The sequence below is a fragment of the Tachypleus tridentatus genome, chromosome 2 (assembly GCF_004210375.1).
Source record: "Tachypleus tridentatus isolate NWPU-2018 chromosome 2, ASM421037v1, whole genome shotgun sequence".
Classification (NCBI taxonomy): domain Eukaryota; kingdom Metazoa; phylum Arthropoda; class Merostomata; order Xiphosura; family Limulidae; genus Tachypleus; species Tachypleus tridentatus.
In genome coordinates this window covers 3,515,265-3,531,278 of record NC_134826.1, presented here as the reverse complement: position 1 = coordinate 3,531,278, position 16,014 = coordinate 3,515,265, and the positions used below count along the sequence as shown (strand labels likewise).

The 16,014-nt window shown below is 31.2% G+C and overlaps 1 protein-coding gene across 6 annotated transcripts in view; it reads left to right on the top strand.

Moving 5' to 3' along the window:
• Window positions 1-16,014, top strand: part of LOC143237360 (cell adhesion molecule 3-like) — a 245,821-nt gene that overhangs the window by 121,058 nt on the left and 108,749 nt on the right. For 4 of the 6 annotated variants that reach the window (XM_076476569.1, XM_076476533.1, XM_076476524.1 and 1 more), the window contains exon 2: window positions 15,766-15,962. The gene's annotated coding sequence lies outside the window, so the exon portion shown is untranslated. The remainder of the gene's footprint in view (window positions 1-15,765; window positions 15,963-16,014) is intronic. The other 2 variants (XM_076476551.1, XM_076476558.1) reach the window with 1 other exon arrangement.

The following is a 16,014-nucleotide window of genomic DNA, read 5'->3' as shown; positions in this document are numbered from 1 at the left end:
TTATTATACTCACCCTTGTGTAGATATGAGAAACACTTCGTTATCTAATATATTATTATAGTCACCATTGTGTAGAGAGAAAAAACTCATCGTTATCTAATACATTATTATAGTCACCCTGGTGTAGAGATGATAAACACATCGTTATCTAATACATTATTATAGTCACCTTTGTGTAGAGAGAAAAACTTCATCGTTATCTAATATATTATTATAGTCACCTATGTGTAGAGAGAAAAAACTCATCGTTATCTAATACATTATTATAGTCACCCTGGTGTAGAGATGATAAACACATCGTTATCTAATACATTATTATAGTAACTTTTGTGTAGAGAGAAAAACTTTATCGTTATCTAATATATTATTATAGTCACCTTTGTGTCGAGAGAAAAAACTCATCGTTATCTAATACATCATTATAGTCACTTGTGTGTAGAAAGAAAAACTCATCGTTATCTAATACATTATTATAGTCACCCTGGTGTAGAGATGAGAAACACATCGTTATCTAATACATTATTATAGTCACCCTGGTGTAGAGATGAGAAACACATCGTTATCTAATATATTATTATAGTCACCTTTTGTAGAGAGAGAAAAACTCATCGTTATCTAATACATTATTATAGTCACCTTTTGTATACAAAGAAAAAACTCATCGTTATCTAATATATTATTATAGTCACCCTGGTGTAGAGATGAGAAACTTATCGTTATCTAATATATTATTACAGTCACCCTGGTGTAGAGATGAGAAACTTATCGTTATCTAATATATTATTATAGTCACCCTGGTGTAGAGATGAGAAACTCATCGTTATCTAATACATTATTATAGTCACCCTGGTGTATAGATGAGAAACTCATCGTTATCTAATACATTATTATAGTCACCCTGGTGTAGGGATGAGAAAGACATCGTTATCTAATATATTATTAAAGTCACCTTTGTGTAGAGAGAAAAAACTCATCGTTATCTAATGCATCATTATAGTCACTTTTGTATAGAAAGACAAAACTCATCGTTATCTAATACATCATTATAGTCACCCGGGTGTAAAAATGAGATACACATCGTTATCTAATACATTATTATAGTCACCCTCGGGTAGAGATGAGAAACTCATCGTTATCTAATACATTATTATAGTCACCTTTGTGTAGAGAGAGAAAAAACTCATCGTTATTTAATACATTATTATAGTCACCCTGGTGTACGAAATACAATTTTATCGTTATCTAATATATTATTATAGTCACATTTGTGTACAGAGAAAAAACTCATCGTTATCTAATACATCATTATAGTCACCTTTGTGTCGAGAGAAAAATCACATCGTTATCTAATATATTATTATAGTCACCTTTGTGTCGAGAGAAAAAACTCATCGTTATCTAATCATCATTATAGTAACTTTTGTGTAGAGAGAAAAACTTTATCGTTATCTAATATATTATTATAGTCACCTTTGTGTAGAGAGAAAAATTTCATCGTTATCTAATACATTATTATAGTCACCTTTGTGTCGAGAGAAAAATCTCATCGTTATCTAATACATTATTATAGTCACCCTGGTGTAGAGATGATAAACTTATCGTTATCTAATATATTATTACATTCACCTTTGTGTTAAGAGAAAAAAACTCATCGTTATCTAATATATTATTACAGTCACCTTTGTGTTAAGAGAAAAAACTTATCGTTATCTAACATATTATTATAGTAGCCCTGGTTTAGAGATGAGAAACTCATCGTTATCTAATACATTATTATAGTTACCCTGGTTTAGATATGAGAAAGACATCGTTATCTAATACATCATTATAGTCAGTTTTGTCTAGAGAGAAAAACTCATCGTTATTTAATACATTATTATAGTCACACTCGGGTAGAGATGACAAACTCATCGTTATCTAATACATTATTATAGTCACCCTGGTGTAGAGATGAGAAACACATCGTTATCTAATACATTATTATAGTCACCCTGGTGCAGAGATCAGAAACACATCGTTATCTAAAATATAATTATAGTCACCATTGGTGTAGAGATGAGAAACTTATCGTTATCTAATATATTATTATAGTCACCCTGGTGTAGAGATGAGAAACTTATCGTTATCTAATATATTATTATAGTCACCCTGGTGTAGAGATGAGAAACTCATCGTTATCTAATACATTATTATAGTCACCCTGGGGTAGAGATGAGAAAGACATCGTTATCTAATATATTATTAAAGACACCTTTGTGTAGAGAGAAAAAACTCATCGTTATCTAATACATTATTATAGTCACTTTTGTGTACAGAGAAAAAACTCATCGTTATCTAATACATCATTATAGTCACTTTTGTGTACAGAGAAAAAACTCATCGTTATCTAATACATCATTATAGTCACTTTTGTGCACAGAGAAAAAAACTTATCGTTATCTAATGCATCATTATAGTCACTTTTGTGTACAGAGAAAAAAACTTATCGTTATCTAATACATTATTATAGTCACCTTTGTGTAGAGAGAGAAAAAACTCATCGTTATTTAATACATTATTATAATCACCCTGGTGTACAAAATAGAATTTTATCGTTATCTAATATATTATTATAGTCACATTTGTGTACAGAGAAAAAACTCATCGTTATCTAATACATCATTATAGTCACTTTTGTGTCGAAAGAAAAATCTCATCGTTATCTAATACACTATTATAGTCACCTTTGTGTCGAGAGAAAAATCTCATCGTTATCTAATACATTATTATAGTCACCTTTGTGTCGAGATGAGACACACATCGTTATCTAATACATTATTCTATTCACCTTTGTGTCGTGAGAAAAATCTCATCGTTATTTAATACATTATTATAGTCACTCTGGTGTAGAGATGAGAATTTTATCGTTATCTAATATATTATTATAGCCACATTTGTGTAGAGAGAAAAAATTTATCGTTATCTAATACATTATTATAGTCACCCTGGTGTAGAGATGAGAAACTCATCGTTATCTAATACATTATTCTAGTCACCTTTGTGTAGAGAGAAAAAACTCATCGTTATTTAATACATTATTATAGTCACCGTTGTGTAGAGATGAGAAACTCATCGTTATCTAATACATTATTATAGTCACCCTGGTGTAGAGATGAGAAACTTATCGTTATCTAATATATTATTAAAGTCACCCTGGTGTAGAAATGAGAAAGACATCGTTATCTAATATATTATTATAGTCACCCTGGTGTAGAAATAAGAAACTGATCGTTATCTAATATATTATTATAGTCACCCTGGTGTAGAGAGAAAAAATTCATCGTTATCTAATACATTATTATATTCACCCTGGTGTAGAGATAAGAAACACATCGTTATCTAATATATTATTATAGTCACCCTGGTGTAGAGATGAGAAACTCATTGTTATCTAATACATTATTCTAGTCATTTTTGTGTAGAGTGAAAAAAACTCATCGTTATTTAATACATTATCATAGTCACCGTTGTGTAGAGAGAAAAAGCTTATCGTTATTGAATACAATATTATAGTCACCCTGGTGTAGAAATAAGAAACTTATCGTTTTCTAATATATTATTATAGTCACCCTGGTGTAGAGATGAGAAAGACATCGTTATCTAATATAGTATTATAGTCACCTTTGTGTAGAGAGGACAAACTCATCTTTATCTTATACATTATTATAGTCACCCTGTTGTAGAGATGAGAAACTCGTCGTTATCTAATACATTATTATTGTCACCTTGGTGTAGAGATGAGAAACACATCGTTATCTAATATATTATTATAGTAACCTTTGTTTAGAGAGAAAAAACTCATTGTTATCTAATACATTATTATAGTCACCCTGGTGTAGAGATGAGAAACTTATCGTTATCTAATACATTATAATATTCACCCTGGTGTAGAGATGAGAAACACATCGTTATCTAATATATTATTATAGTCACCTTTGTGTAGAGAGAAAAACTCATCGTTATCTAATATATTATTATAGTCACCTTTGTGTAGAGAGAAAAAACTTATCGTTATCTAATACATTATTATAGTCACCTTTGTGTCGAGAGAAAAATATCATCGTTATCTAATACATTATTATAGTCACCCTGGTGTAGAGATGAGAAACACATCGTTATCTAATATATTATTATAGTCACCTTTGTGTCGAGAGAAAAATCTCATCGTTATCTAATACATTATTATAGTCACCTTTGTGTCGAGAGAAAAATCTCATTGTTATCTAATACATTATTATAGTCACCTTTGTGTCGAGAGAAAAATCTCATCGTTATCTAATACATTATTATAGTCACCTTTGTGTAGAGAGAAAAAACTCATCGTTATTTAATACATTATTATAGTCACCCTGGTGTAGAGATGAGAATTTTATAGTTATCTAATATAGTATTATAGTCACATTTGTGTAGAGAGGACAAACTCATCGTTGTTGAATACATTATTATAGTCACTCTTGTGTAGAGATGAGAAACTCATCGTTATCTAATACATTATTATAGTCACCCTGGTGTAGAGATGAGAAACTTATCGTTATCTAATATATTATTATAGTCACCTTTGTGTAGAGAGAAAAAATTCATCGTTATCTAATACATTATTATATTCACCCTGGTGTAGAGATAAGAAACACATCGTTATCTAATATATTATTATAGTCACCTTTTTGTAGAGAGAAAAAACTTATCGTTATCTAATACATCATTATAGTCACCCTGGTGTAGAGATAAGAAACTTATCGTTATCTAATATATTATTATAGTCACCCTGGTGTAGAGATGAGAAACTCATCGTTATCTAATACATTATTATAGTCACCCTGGTGTAGAGATGAGAAACTTATCGTTATCTAATACATTATTATAGTCACCCTGGTGTAGAGATAAGAAACTTATCGTTATCTAATATATTATTATAGTCACCCTGGTGTAGAGATGAGAAACTGCTCGTTATCTAATACATTATTATAGTCACCCTGGTGTAGAGATGAGAAACTCATCGTTATCTAATACATTATTGTAGTCACCCTGGTGTAGAGATGAGAAACTCATCGTTATTGAATACATTGTTATAGTTACTCTTGTGTAGAGATGAGAAACTTATCGTTATCTAATATATTATTATAGTCACCTTTGTGTAGAGATAAAAAACTTATCGTTATCTAATACATTATTATAGTCACCTTTGTGTAGAGAGAAAAAACTCATCGTTATTTAATACATTATTATAGTCACCCTGGTGTAGAGATGAGAATTTTATAGTTATCTAATATATTATTATAGTCACATTTGTGTAGAGAGGACAAACTCATCGTTGTTGAATACATTATTATAGTCACCCTTGTGTAGAGATGAGAAACTCATCGTTATCTAATACATTATTAGAGTCACTCTTGTGTAGAGAGGAGAAACTCATCGTTATCTAATACATTATTAGAGTCACCCTGGTGTAGAGATGAGAAAGACATCGTTATCTAATATATTATTATAGTCACCTTTGTGTAGAGACAAAAAATTCATCGTTATCTAATGCATTATTATATTCACTCTGGTGTAGAGATAAGAAACACATCGTTATCTAACATATTATTATAGTCACCTTTTTGTAGAGAGAAAAAACTTATCGTTATCTAATACATCATTATAGTCATCCTGGTTTAGAGATAAGAAACTTATCGTTATATAATATATTATTATAGTCACCCTGGTGTAGAGATGAGAAACTCATCGTTATCTAATACATTATTATAGTCACCCTGGTGTAGAGATGAGAAACTCATCGTTATTGAATACATTGTTATAGTCACCCTTGTGTAGAGATGAGAAACTCATCGTTATCTAAAACATTATTATAGTCACCCTGGTGTAGAGATAAGAAACTTATCGTTATCTAATATATTTTTTAGTCACCCTGGTGTAGAGATGAGAAACTGCTCGTTATCTAATACATTATTATAGTCACCCTGGTGTAGAGATAAGAAACTTATCGTTATCTAATATATTTTTTTAGTCACCCTGGTGTAGAGATGAGAAACTGCTCGTTATCTAATACATTATTATAGTCACTCTGGTGTAGAGATGAGAAACTCATCGTTATCTAATACATTATTATAGTCACCCTGGTGTAGAGATGAGAAACTCATCGTTATTGAATACATTATTATAGTCACCCTTGTGTAGAGATGATGAAACTCATCGTTATCTAAAACATTCTTATAGTCACCCTTGTGTAGAGATGAGAATCTTATCGTTATCTAATATATTATTATAGTCACCATTGTGTAGAGAGGAGAAACTTATCGTTATCTAATACATATTATAGTCACCCTGGTGTAGAGATGAGAAACTTATCGTTATCTAATACATTACTATAGTCACCCTGGTGTAGAGATGAGAAACTCATCGTTATCTAATACATTATTATAGTCACCCTGGTGTAGAGATAAGAAACTTATCGTTATCTAATATATTATTTTAGTCACCCTGGTGTAGAGATGAGAAACTGCTTGTTATCTAATGCATTATTATAGTCACCCTGGTGTAGAGATGAGAAACTCATCGTTATTGAATACATTGTTATAGTCACCCTTGTGTAGAGATGAGAAACTCATCGTTATCTAATACATTATTATAGTCACCCTGGTGTAGAGATGAGAAACTCATCGTTATTGAATACATTGTTATAGTCACCCTTGTGTAGAGATGAGAAACTCATCGTTATCTAAAACATTCTTATAGTCACCCTTGTGTAGAGATGAGAATCTTATCGTTATCTAATATATTATTATAGTCACCATTGTGTAGAGAGGAGAAACTTATCGTTATCTAATACATATTATAGTCACCCTGGTGTAGAGATGAGAAACTTATCGTTTCTAATACATTACTATAGTCACCCTGGTGTAGAGATGAGAAACTCATCGTTATCTAATACATTATTATAGTCACCCTGGTGTAGAGATGAGAAACTCATCGTTATCTAATACATTATTATAGTCACCCTGGTGTAGAGATGAGAAACTCATCGTTATCTAATACATTATTATAGTCACCATTGTGTAGAGAGGAGAAACTTATCGTTATCTAATATATTATTCTAGTCACTTTTATGTAGATAGGAGAAACTCTTCATTATAATCGACTACAGGATTTTTAAGGTATTTGTATATTTAACAATGACAGCGACAGGTTTTAGAACCAACGTTGGTTTGTTATTACTATATATGTGGAATAAAACTTAAATTGGTACAAAAGGGTTAACACGTTTACAATTGAGAAATGTCGGCTCCGAGTATAACACTAGCATCGGGCTAGAAACATATTAATATCGAGCTTGAAAGAAAAGCCCAGATCGCTATGTTTTCCTTTGAAGTGAATTATAACAGAGGTATACAGTAGTCATTGCAACCAGAGTTTTGATAAAGCAAATGCCATTATTTCAATCTGTTTAATATAGTTGTTTTTTTCCAACGTTAAAACAACTGCTTTGTTTTACACCTTCTGTTATCTGTAACATTTTCTTGTATGCTATATTGTCTTAAATTCGACAGTCCTGTTTTTTGGAGGTTTCTTTTACGATATAACCTTATATCAAAGATATTTTATGACCTTTTAGCCTAAGATTGTATGTTACTTTCTTTACAGAAGAGACTTCTATTTACTAATACCAATTAATATTGTAAATCTTTACGATTAATATAACATCCAACAGTTAATTATCTTTTATTGTGTTTTTTTTTTATCTCTTGCGTGTAGTATTGAAAACTCTGAAGAACATTCATATATCTTTTGTTCAGGTTTTTAAGACCAATCAAACAAGTAAGGGATCAGTTATGTATCTACTGTTTAGGTTGTTTTTAGCTTGATACTTGTCGTAAATGAAAATTTACCGCTGGTCAGCTTCTCTACATTCAAAGAGCCACATTGCGAACTTCACTGATCTTCTGATGTGCTAACACATCTTCTCCATTAATGGTTTTTAGCCGACGTTGCTACGAGGTTTGCTCTGTAATTTGCGCTAATACGATTCATGCTACAACATCAATAAAATATTCTTCCGTGTTACTTAACGTTGCTGGAAAGCTTTTGTCTCTCTACTCATTAAGATGATAAAACCGTGAAAGTAAAATTCGTACCATTCAGTTAAGTTGAATAAAAAATACATCAACTCTTAAACTACTGCTTAAGGTATCAAACTTTATGTGTAATTAATTTGTTGTTCAAGACACTAAACTTAGGCATAATTCTTGTTGTTAATAACAAACTTTAGGTGTGGCTTTTGTTGTTAGTAACAAACTTGAGAAATAGTTCTTGTCGATAATAAAAATCTTTAGGTGTAGTTCTTGTTAATTAAAAACTTTAGGTGTAGCTCTTGTTGTTAATAACAAACTTTAGGCGTAGCTTTTGTTCTTAGTAACAAATTTTAGATATAATTATCGATGTTAATAATAAACGTTAGGTGTAACTCTTGTTGTTAATAATAAACGTTAGGTGTAACTCTTGTTGTTAATAACAAACGTTAGGTGTAACTCTTGTTGTTAATAACAAACGTTAGGTGTAGCTCTTGTTGTTAATAACAAACGTTAGGTGTAGTTCTTGTTGTTAATAACAAAATTGAAGTATAGTTCTTGTTAATAACAAACTTTAGGCATAATTCTCGTTCTTAATAACAAACTTTAGGTGTAGCTCTTGTTGTTAGTAACAAGCTTTAGGCATAATTCTCGTTGTTAATAACAAACTTCAGGTGTAATTCTTGTTGTTAATAACAAACTTGAGGTGTAATTCTTGTTGTTAATAACAAACTTGAGGTGTAATTCTTGTTGTTAATAACAAACTTGAGGTGTAATTCTTGTTGTTAATAACAAACTTGAGGTGTAATTCTTGTTGTTAATAACAAACTTGAGGTGTAATTCTTGTTGTTAATAACAAACTTGAGGTGTAATTCTTGTTGTTAATAACAAACTTGAGGTGTAGTTCTTGTTGTTAATAACAAACTTGAGGTGTAGTTCTTGTTGTTAATAACAAACTTGAGGTGTAGTTCTTGTTGTTAATAACAAACTTGAGGTGTAGTTCTTGTTGTTAATAACAAACTTGAGGTGTAGTTCTTGTTGTTAATAACAAACTTGAGGTGTAGTTCTTGTTGTTAATAACAAACTTGAGGTGTAGTTCTTGTTGTTAATAACAAACTTGAGGTGTAGTTCTTGTTGTTAAGAACAAACTTGAGGTGTAGTTCTTGTTGTTAAGAACAAACTTTAGGTGTAGTTCTTGTTGTTAATAACAAACTTGAGGTGTAGTTCTTGTTGTTAATAACAAACTTGAGGTGTAGTTCTTGTTGTTAATAACAAACTTTAGGTATAATTCTCGTTGTTAATAACGAACTTTAGGTATAATTCTCGTTGTTAATAACGAACTTTAGGTATAATTCTCGTTGTTAATAACGAACTTTAGGTATAATTCTCGTTGTTAATAACGAACTTTAGGTATAATTCTCGTTGTTAATAACGAACTTTAGGTATATTTCTCGTTGTTAATAATAACGAACTTTAGGTATATTTCTCGTTGTTAATAATAACGAACTTTAGGTATATTTCTCGTTGTTAATAATAACGAACTTTAGGTATATTTCTCGTTGTTAATAATAAAGAACTTTAGGTATATTTCTCGTTGTTAATAACAAACTTGAGGTGTAATTCTCGTTGTTAATAACGAACTTTAGGTATAATTCTCGTTGTTAATAACGAACTTTAGGTATATTTCTCGTTGTTAATAACGAACTTTAGGTATATTTCTCGTTGTTAATAATAAAGAACTTTAGGTATATTTCTCGTTGTTAATAACAAACTTTAGGTGTAGCTCTTGTTAATAACAAACTTGAGGTGTAATTCTTGTTGTCAATAACACACTTTAGGTGTAGCTCTTGTTGTCAATAACGAACTTTAGGTGTAGTTCTCGTTGTTAATAACGAACTTTAGGTGTAGTTCTCGTTGTTAATAACGAACTTTACTTACTTCTCTTGTTATTATTGTTCAATACACTGGTGCCACTTAGAAACGTTTATTTTCGTTTTATTATTTTACGAATCTTTGGAGTGAGGAACGTGACATGACAGTGGTTCCAATAGAGACACATTTTCACCACAGCTGCCGGAGTATCACTATTATAAGATCGAATATTTTTTTCTAATTTACATTTTTTCTACAAGTACGTGATTCATAGCTCAGTTGGGAAAGTGGTTTAATAAGTAGTTTAAGGTGTAGACTACATTGTGGGACTGACCAAGATTGTTTATCTGAACCAGATATAGAGTGAACTACGTGACAACACACACAGTCTGACAAAATGTCTATTCTAAATAAATATCCTTTTGAATTTATGTACACACATAAATCTTCGAAACATGAAATTACGGAGTTTCTCAGAAAAATTTTGAAATAGGAAGACCCGCCACGTGTTTGTCTAACAAGAAAGTGATCATCATGACGAAATGTCATAATCCAATAAGCACTGTACAATAATGTTTACTTAAGTTCGAGGAAAGGAAGTCCGACTAATGAAATGACTTGACAAAAGATAATAACATACAAGTCATCTACAGTTCTTAGACGATTAAGTATTGAACTGTGAGTAAGCATGGTTAATTTAACATGGTATATTTAAATTAACTGTGGGTGTATATGGATGAATTGCTTTAAGAAAAAAAATCCATACCTTTACTAAGAACTGCTGAGATTCATTAATTAAAAGAGGAAGGAAGAAAAGATAAAAGAAAAACTGATAAACATTAATGTAAGAGAATATTGTTCTAAACAAATTCATTGTTATCTGTCAGTGAGGTGGTTCGTGATAGTGTTTCGGAAGGATATGAGTAATCAGGAAATGTGGTGTTTTTCAAAGCCAGCGCCAAACTAAAGATTAATTGCAGTTTTTTCTTTTATGGTTCACTTACAGTAAACTTCAATGTAGCGAAATTATGTGTAGGGAAACCAGCGTCGAGTCTAAAGACTTATGACGCTAAAATCTGTACTTTGATTGGGCACAGCACAAATTTTGTTTGCTTAGAATTAAGCACAAAGCTACACAATGGGTTATCTGTGCTCTGCCTACCATGGGTATCGAAACCTGATTTTTAGCGGTACGAGTCTGCAGACATTCCGCTGTGCCACTGTGGGGCCACAGCATCGCTAACCAGTTGTGTATCTTTGCGCTTAACCACAAATGAAACAAATCAAATGGCATGATTTCGTACTATAACAAATAGCAGCATGAATGATAGTATAGGGTTCGCTTGAAAACATCGCTTTATCAAATGTCTCTAACTAACTAGTTAACACAAGTAATCTAAGGTAACGCATAGAAAACACCAACTCAGGTTTCGTGAATAACACAACTACAGGGCCCGGCATGGCCTAGCGCGTTAAGGCGTGCGCTTCGTAATCTGAGGGTCGCGGGTTCGCATCCCCGTCGCGCCAAACATGCTCGCCCTCCCAGCCGTGGGGGCGTTATAATGTGACGGTCAATCCCACTTTTCGTTGGTAAAAGAGTAGCCCAAGAGTTGGCGGTGGGTGGTGATGACTAGCTGCCTTCCCTCTAGTCTTACACTGCTAAATTAGGGACGGCTAGCACAGATAGCCCTCGAGTAGCTTTGTGCGAAGTTCCAAAACAAACACAACTACAAATACACTCAAATCAGGGAACGAGTTATTTTAAGTAAACGAAAATGCTCAGTTAAAAAAAATGAGTTATTCATGTCTTATGGAATAATTTTCGTTTTAGTTTAGAAACGAATTCTAAGGAGTGTCTATATTTTTTGTAGATTATATATTATAGTGTTTATTTATGAAAGAAATGGACTTTAATTTTTTGTACCTGAAATCAGTACATATATACATAATATTACAAGGAAAATATGTGTATTTGCTAGCTTCTTTATTATACGCAAAATATTCAAATATGTTTGTCTGAAGCTAGTTTCGAATATTCTGTTTTATAGACACAACAAGTATGGAAGCGCCCCCGCGTTTTTCCTTTTTTTTAATACAGAAAAAGCAGTAAATAAATCATCTATTTCATCATAACAGATGTACCTTAGTTCAAGAATAAGGGTACAGCTGTATTTTGTTGTATAGAACAACAATAACTTACTGCGTTTGTATTAAAAGTGCCCGAGTTTTGAATTCTACGTTTTTAATTAATTCCTTGTAGTCTTAAGCGGCTCTTTGTCTAGATAGGTATCTGATTCTTTGTTCATAAGTACATACACGTTGCCATAGGGTAGGAGCTGAAACTAATTATTACTAGTAATTGCTAAAAAAATTCGATATTATCCTGCAGACAGAATAATTAACTGGGTTTGTAGCATAAGGGTTTTATTTGTTCAAGTGAGTTTCAATTTTTTTAATGTTTGTCTTTCGCCTAATGAACATTTGGATCATTTCCCACATAATGGTATATCTACTCTAGTATATCTACTGTAGCACTGGCTTTGAACATTTCAGAGATATGTTGATACATATAAAGTTCAACAAACTAAGTTCTCTTGTCTAGTTTTATTCGCTTTTAGAATCTATGTTATTCAGTATCTAACGAATTTTTGTAGGCTATATTTTCATCATCGTAAATGAAATTATTATTTATTATAAACATAGTGGCTGTAAAAGAAAACTTAAAATTCCAAGAATTTGTATAGAAACTGACTGAAAAACTTCAGTGTTTGAGAGCATGATTTTGATAACAACACCAAACAATTTGTTTCTTCACAAAACTGGAAATAGCTTGACGTACTATTGAACGGTTCTTTTCGTTAGTAATACGTAACAAATCTCTTATTGCAGTTTCGATAACAGGAATTGAGCCACTTTATATCTTTCAAAATATATAAAAACATAAATTACTAAACGATTCTGTCGATAATGACAACAGAACAATCCAAATGAGTTTTACCTCTTCTCTTAAAGTTATTACGTATATATTAGACCTAGATATAAGAAGAAAAATAAACCTGAAGCTATTATATTACTTTATATTCATGTTTGTACATCACTTCCACATACCAGAACAAAAGGACAATTTTTTTACTATTTACAAGTTTTTATGACTTGTAAAAATATACTCGACTCCATGACAGATGAAAACTAGAACCTAATGTTTTGAATACGCTTTGATTATAAACACAAATACTAACTACTATTACAAACAGTGAAATGCCATTTTTTAATGTTAAATAAAGCTTTTTTGGTTTCTTTTTTGTTCACAAAAAATAATTTAAGAAAATGAAGTCATTTGGATTTCTTATCATTCTCACATTAAAGCCTAGTGAAGATTAAAGTTTTATCGAACTCAATATTAAGTTTCTAAAATAGTAATGAATGTGAACAAATATCCAAACTACCATATATCAAACTGTGCACTCTTTAGTATTTTCTCAAACTCAGTGGGCGACTCTTCCAGACATCCTGTGCTGTTAAAATTATGTTTCAGTGTGAACAGAGAAACTGACAATTTGGTGTGCTCGGTAGACGTAAGTCCATCATGCAATCTTCCTTGATTCAACCGTATAATCAACGAGCCACTGCATACGTCCATCACGTAGACTTGTGTGGTGATTTTTAATATTTAACTAACATAGAAACGTGTAGATTTATTAATATCAATATCGTATCCTACTTGTGTATAAAATTCTCTACTTGAAAATTATCCACCTATTACTTAATTTTACACTTTTTCTCATGTGTATCTACTCAGCAAACTAATTATCAACGCATTGCTTGTTAAGCTTTTGTGTTTTACTGTTTTTCAGTAAAACAACTACGTCCTATAAACATGTAAACTTCTAATCCTAGTCACTTGTGGTTTTCAACGATTTTTATCAATACTACTGTCTAGGTAATTTAGCTTTTCAACAGTTCTACTACTACACCAATTTAGATTTTCAACAGTACTATTACTACACTAATTAATGTTTTCAACAATACTATTACTACACTAATTTAGGTTTTCAGCAGTACTATTACCACACCAATTTAGGCTTTCAACAGTTCTACTACTACACCAAATTAGGTTTTCAACAGTACTATTACTACACTAATTAATGTTTTCAACAGTACTATTACTACACTAATTTAGGTTTTCAGCAGTACTATTACCACACCAATTTAGGGCTTTCAACAGTTCTACTACTACACCAAATTAGGTTTTCAACAGTACTATTACTACACTAATTAATGTTTTCAACAGTACCATTACTACACTAATTTAGGTTTTCAGCAGTACTATTACCATATCAACTTGGGTTTTCAGCAGTACTATTACCATATCAACTTGGGTTTTCAGCAGTACTATTACTACACCAACTTAGCTTTTCAACAGTTCTACTACTACACCAAATTAGGTTTTCAACAGTTCTACTACTACACCAAATTAGGTTTTCAACAGTTCTACTACTACACCAAATTAGGTTTTCAACAGTACTATTACTACACTAATTAATGTTTTCAACAGTACCATTACTACACTAATTTAGGTTTTCAGCAGTACTATTACCATATCAACTTAGGTTTTCACCAGTACTATTACTACACCAACTTAGGTTTTCAACAGTATTACCACTACACTAATTTAAATTTTCAATAGCACTATTACTACCACAATTTAGGTTTTCAATAGTACTATTACAACCACAATTTAGGTTTTCAATAGTAGTATTACCACTACACTAATTTAGGGTTTTCAACAGTACTATTACCACACCAACTTAGGTTTTCACCAGTACTATTACTACACTAATTTAGATTTTCAACAGTACTATTACTACCACAATTCAGGTTTTCAACAGTATTACCACTACACTAATTTAGGTTTTCAACATTACTATTACCACACCAATTTAGGTTTTCACCAGTACTATTACTACACCAATTTAGGTTTTCAGCGGGTACTATTACTACACAAATTTAGGTTTTCAACACTAGTATTACTACACCAATTTAGATTTTCAACAGTACCATTACTACACAAATGTATGTTTTCAAGATTACTACTACACTAGATTAGGTTTTCAGCAGTACTATTACTTCACCAATTTATATTTTCAACATACTATTACTACACTAATTAGGTTTTCAACAGTAATACTACTACACTAATTTAGGTTTTCAACAGTACTACTATTACACTAATTTAGGTTTTCAGGAGTACTATTACTATACGAATTTAGATTTTGATCAGCACTATTACTACACCAAGTTAGGTTTTCAGCAGTACTATTACTACACGAATTTGTTTTCAACAGGACTATTACTTTACTAATTTAGGATTTCAGGAGTACTATTACTACACCAATTTAGGTTTTCAGCAGTACTATTACTACACCAAGTTAGGTTTTCAGCAGTACTATTACTACACCAAGTTAGGTTTTCAGCAGTACTACATTTTGTTTAGGTTTCAATTATTACCTTTACTGCAGTTTCTTAGGTTTTAATGAATATCATTACTACACATCTGTAGGTTTTAACAAATACTGTTACTACTAATTCAGCGTAATGAGATAGATATCGCAGTATTTCTTTTTTCTTGATGCGAATGAAACATTTCAATTATATGTTATTAACGTTTATAATTTTATTAGTAATATAATATTCATAACCATCTTGTTTTGATTGAACAATATGAGAATAATTATAATATCAATTAGATAGAATTTTAATACGATCATTTTTTGTCGTTTTCCAACAGGTAAAAAATATATCTCGAAATTTCTTTCCTCCATATTGATTAGCTGATGTTCTGATATTTCGTCACATAGCAACGAAAAGCCTACTCGCCTGGCTGATTTGGAATTTGCGGCATGGAATTTTGGCGGCTGTTCAACTTTCACAAACAACCTACCCACTCCCTGGATGTTCATTTACTTTTGATTTTGCTCATAAGAGGTTAGTGAAAACATTTTAGTTTTGACTTTTTGACTCCATCGAAGAATTATTT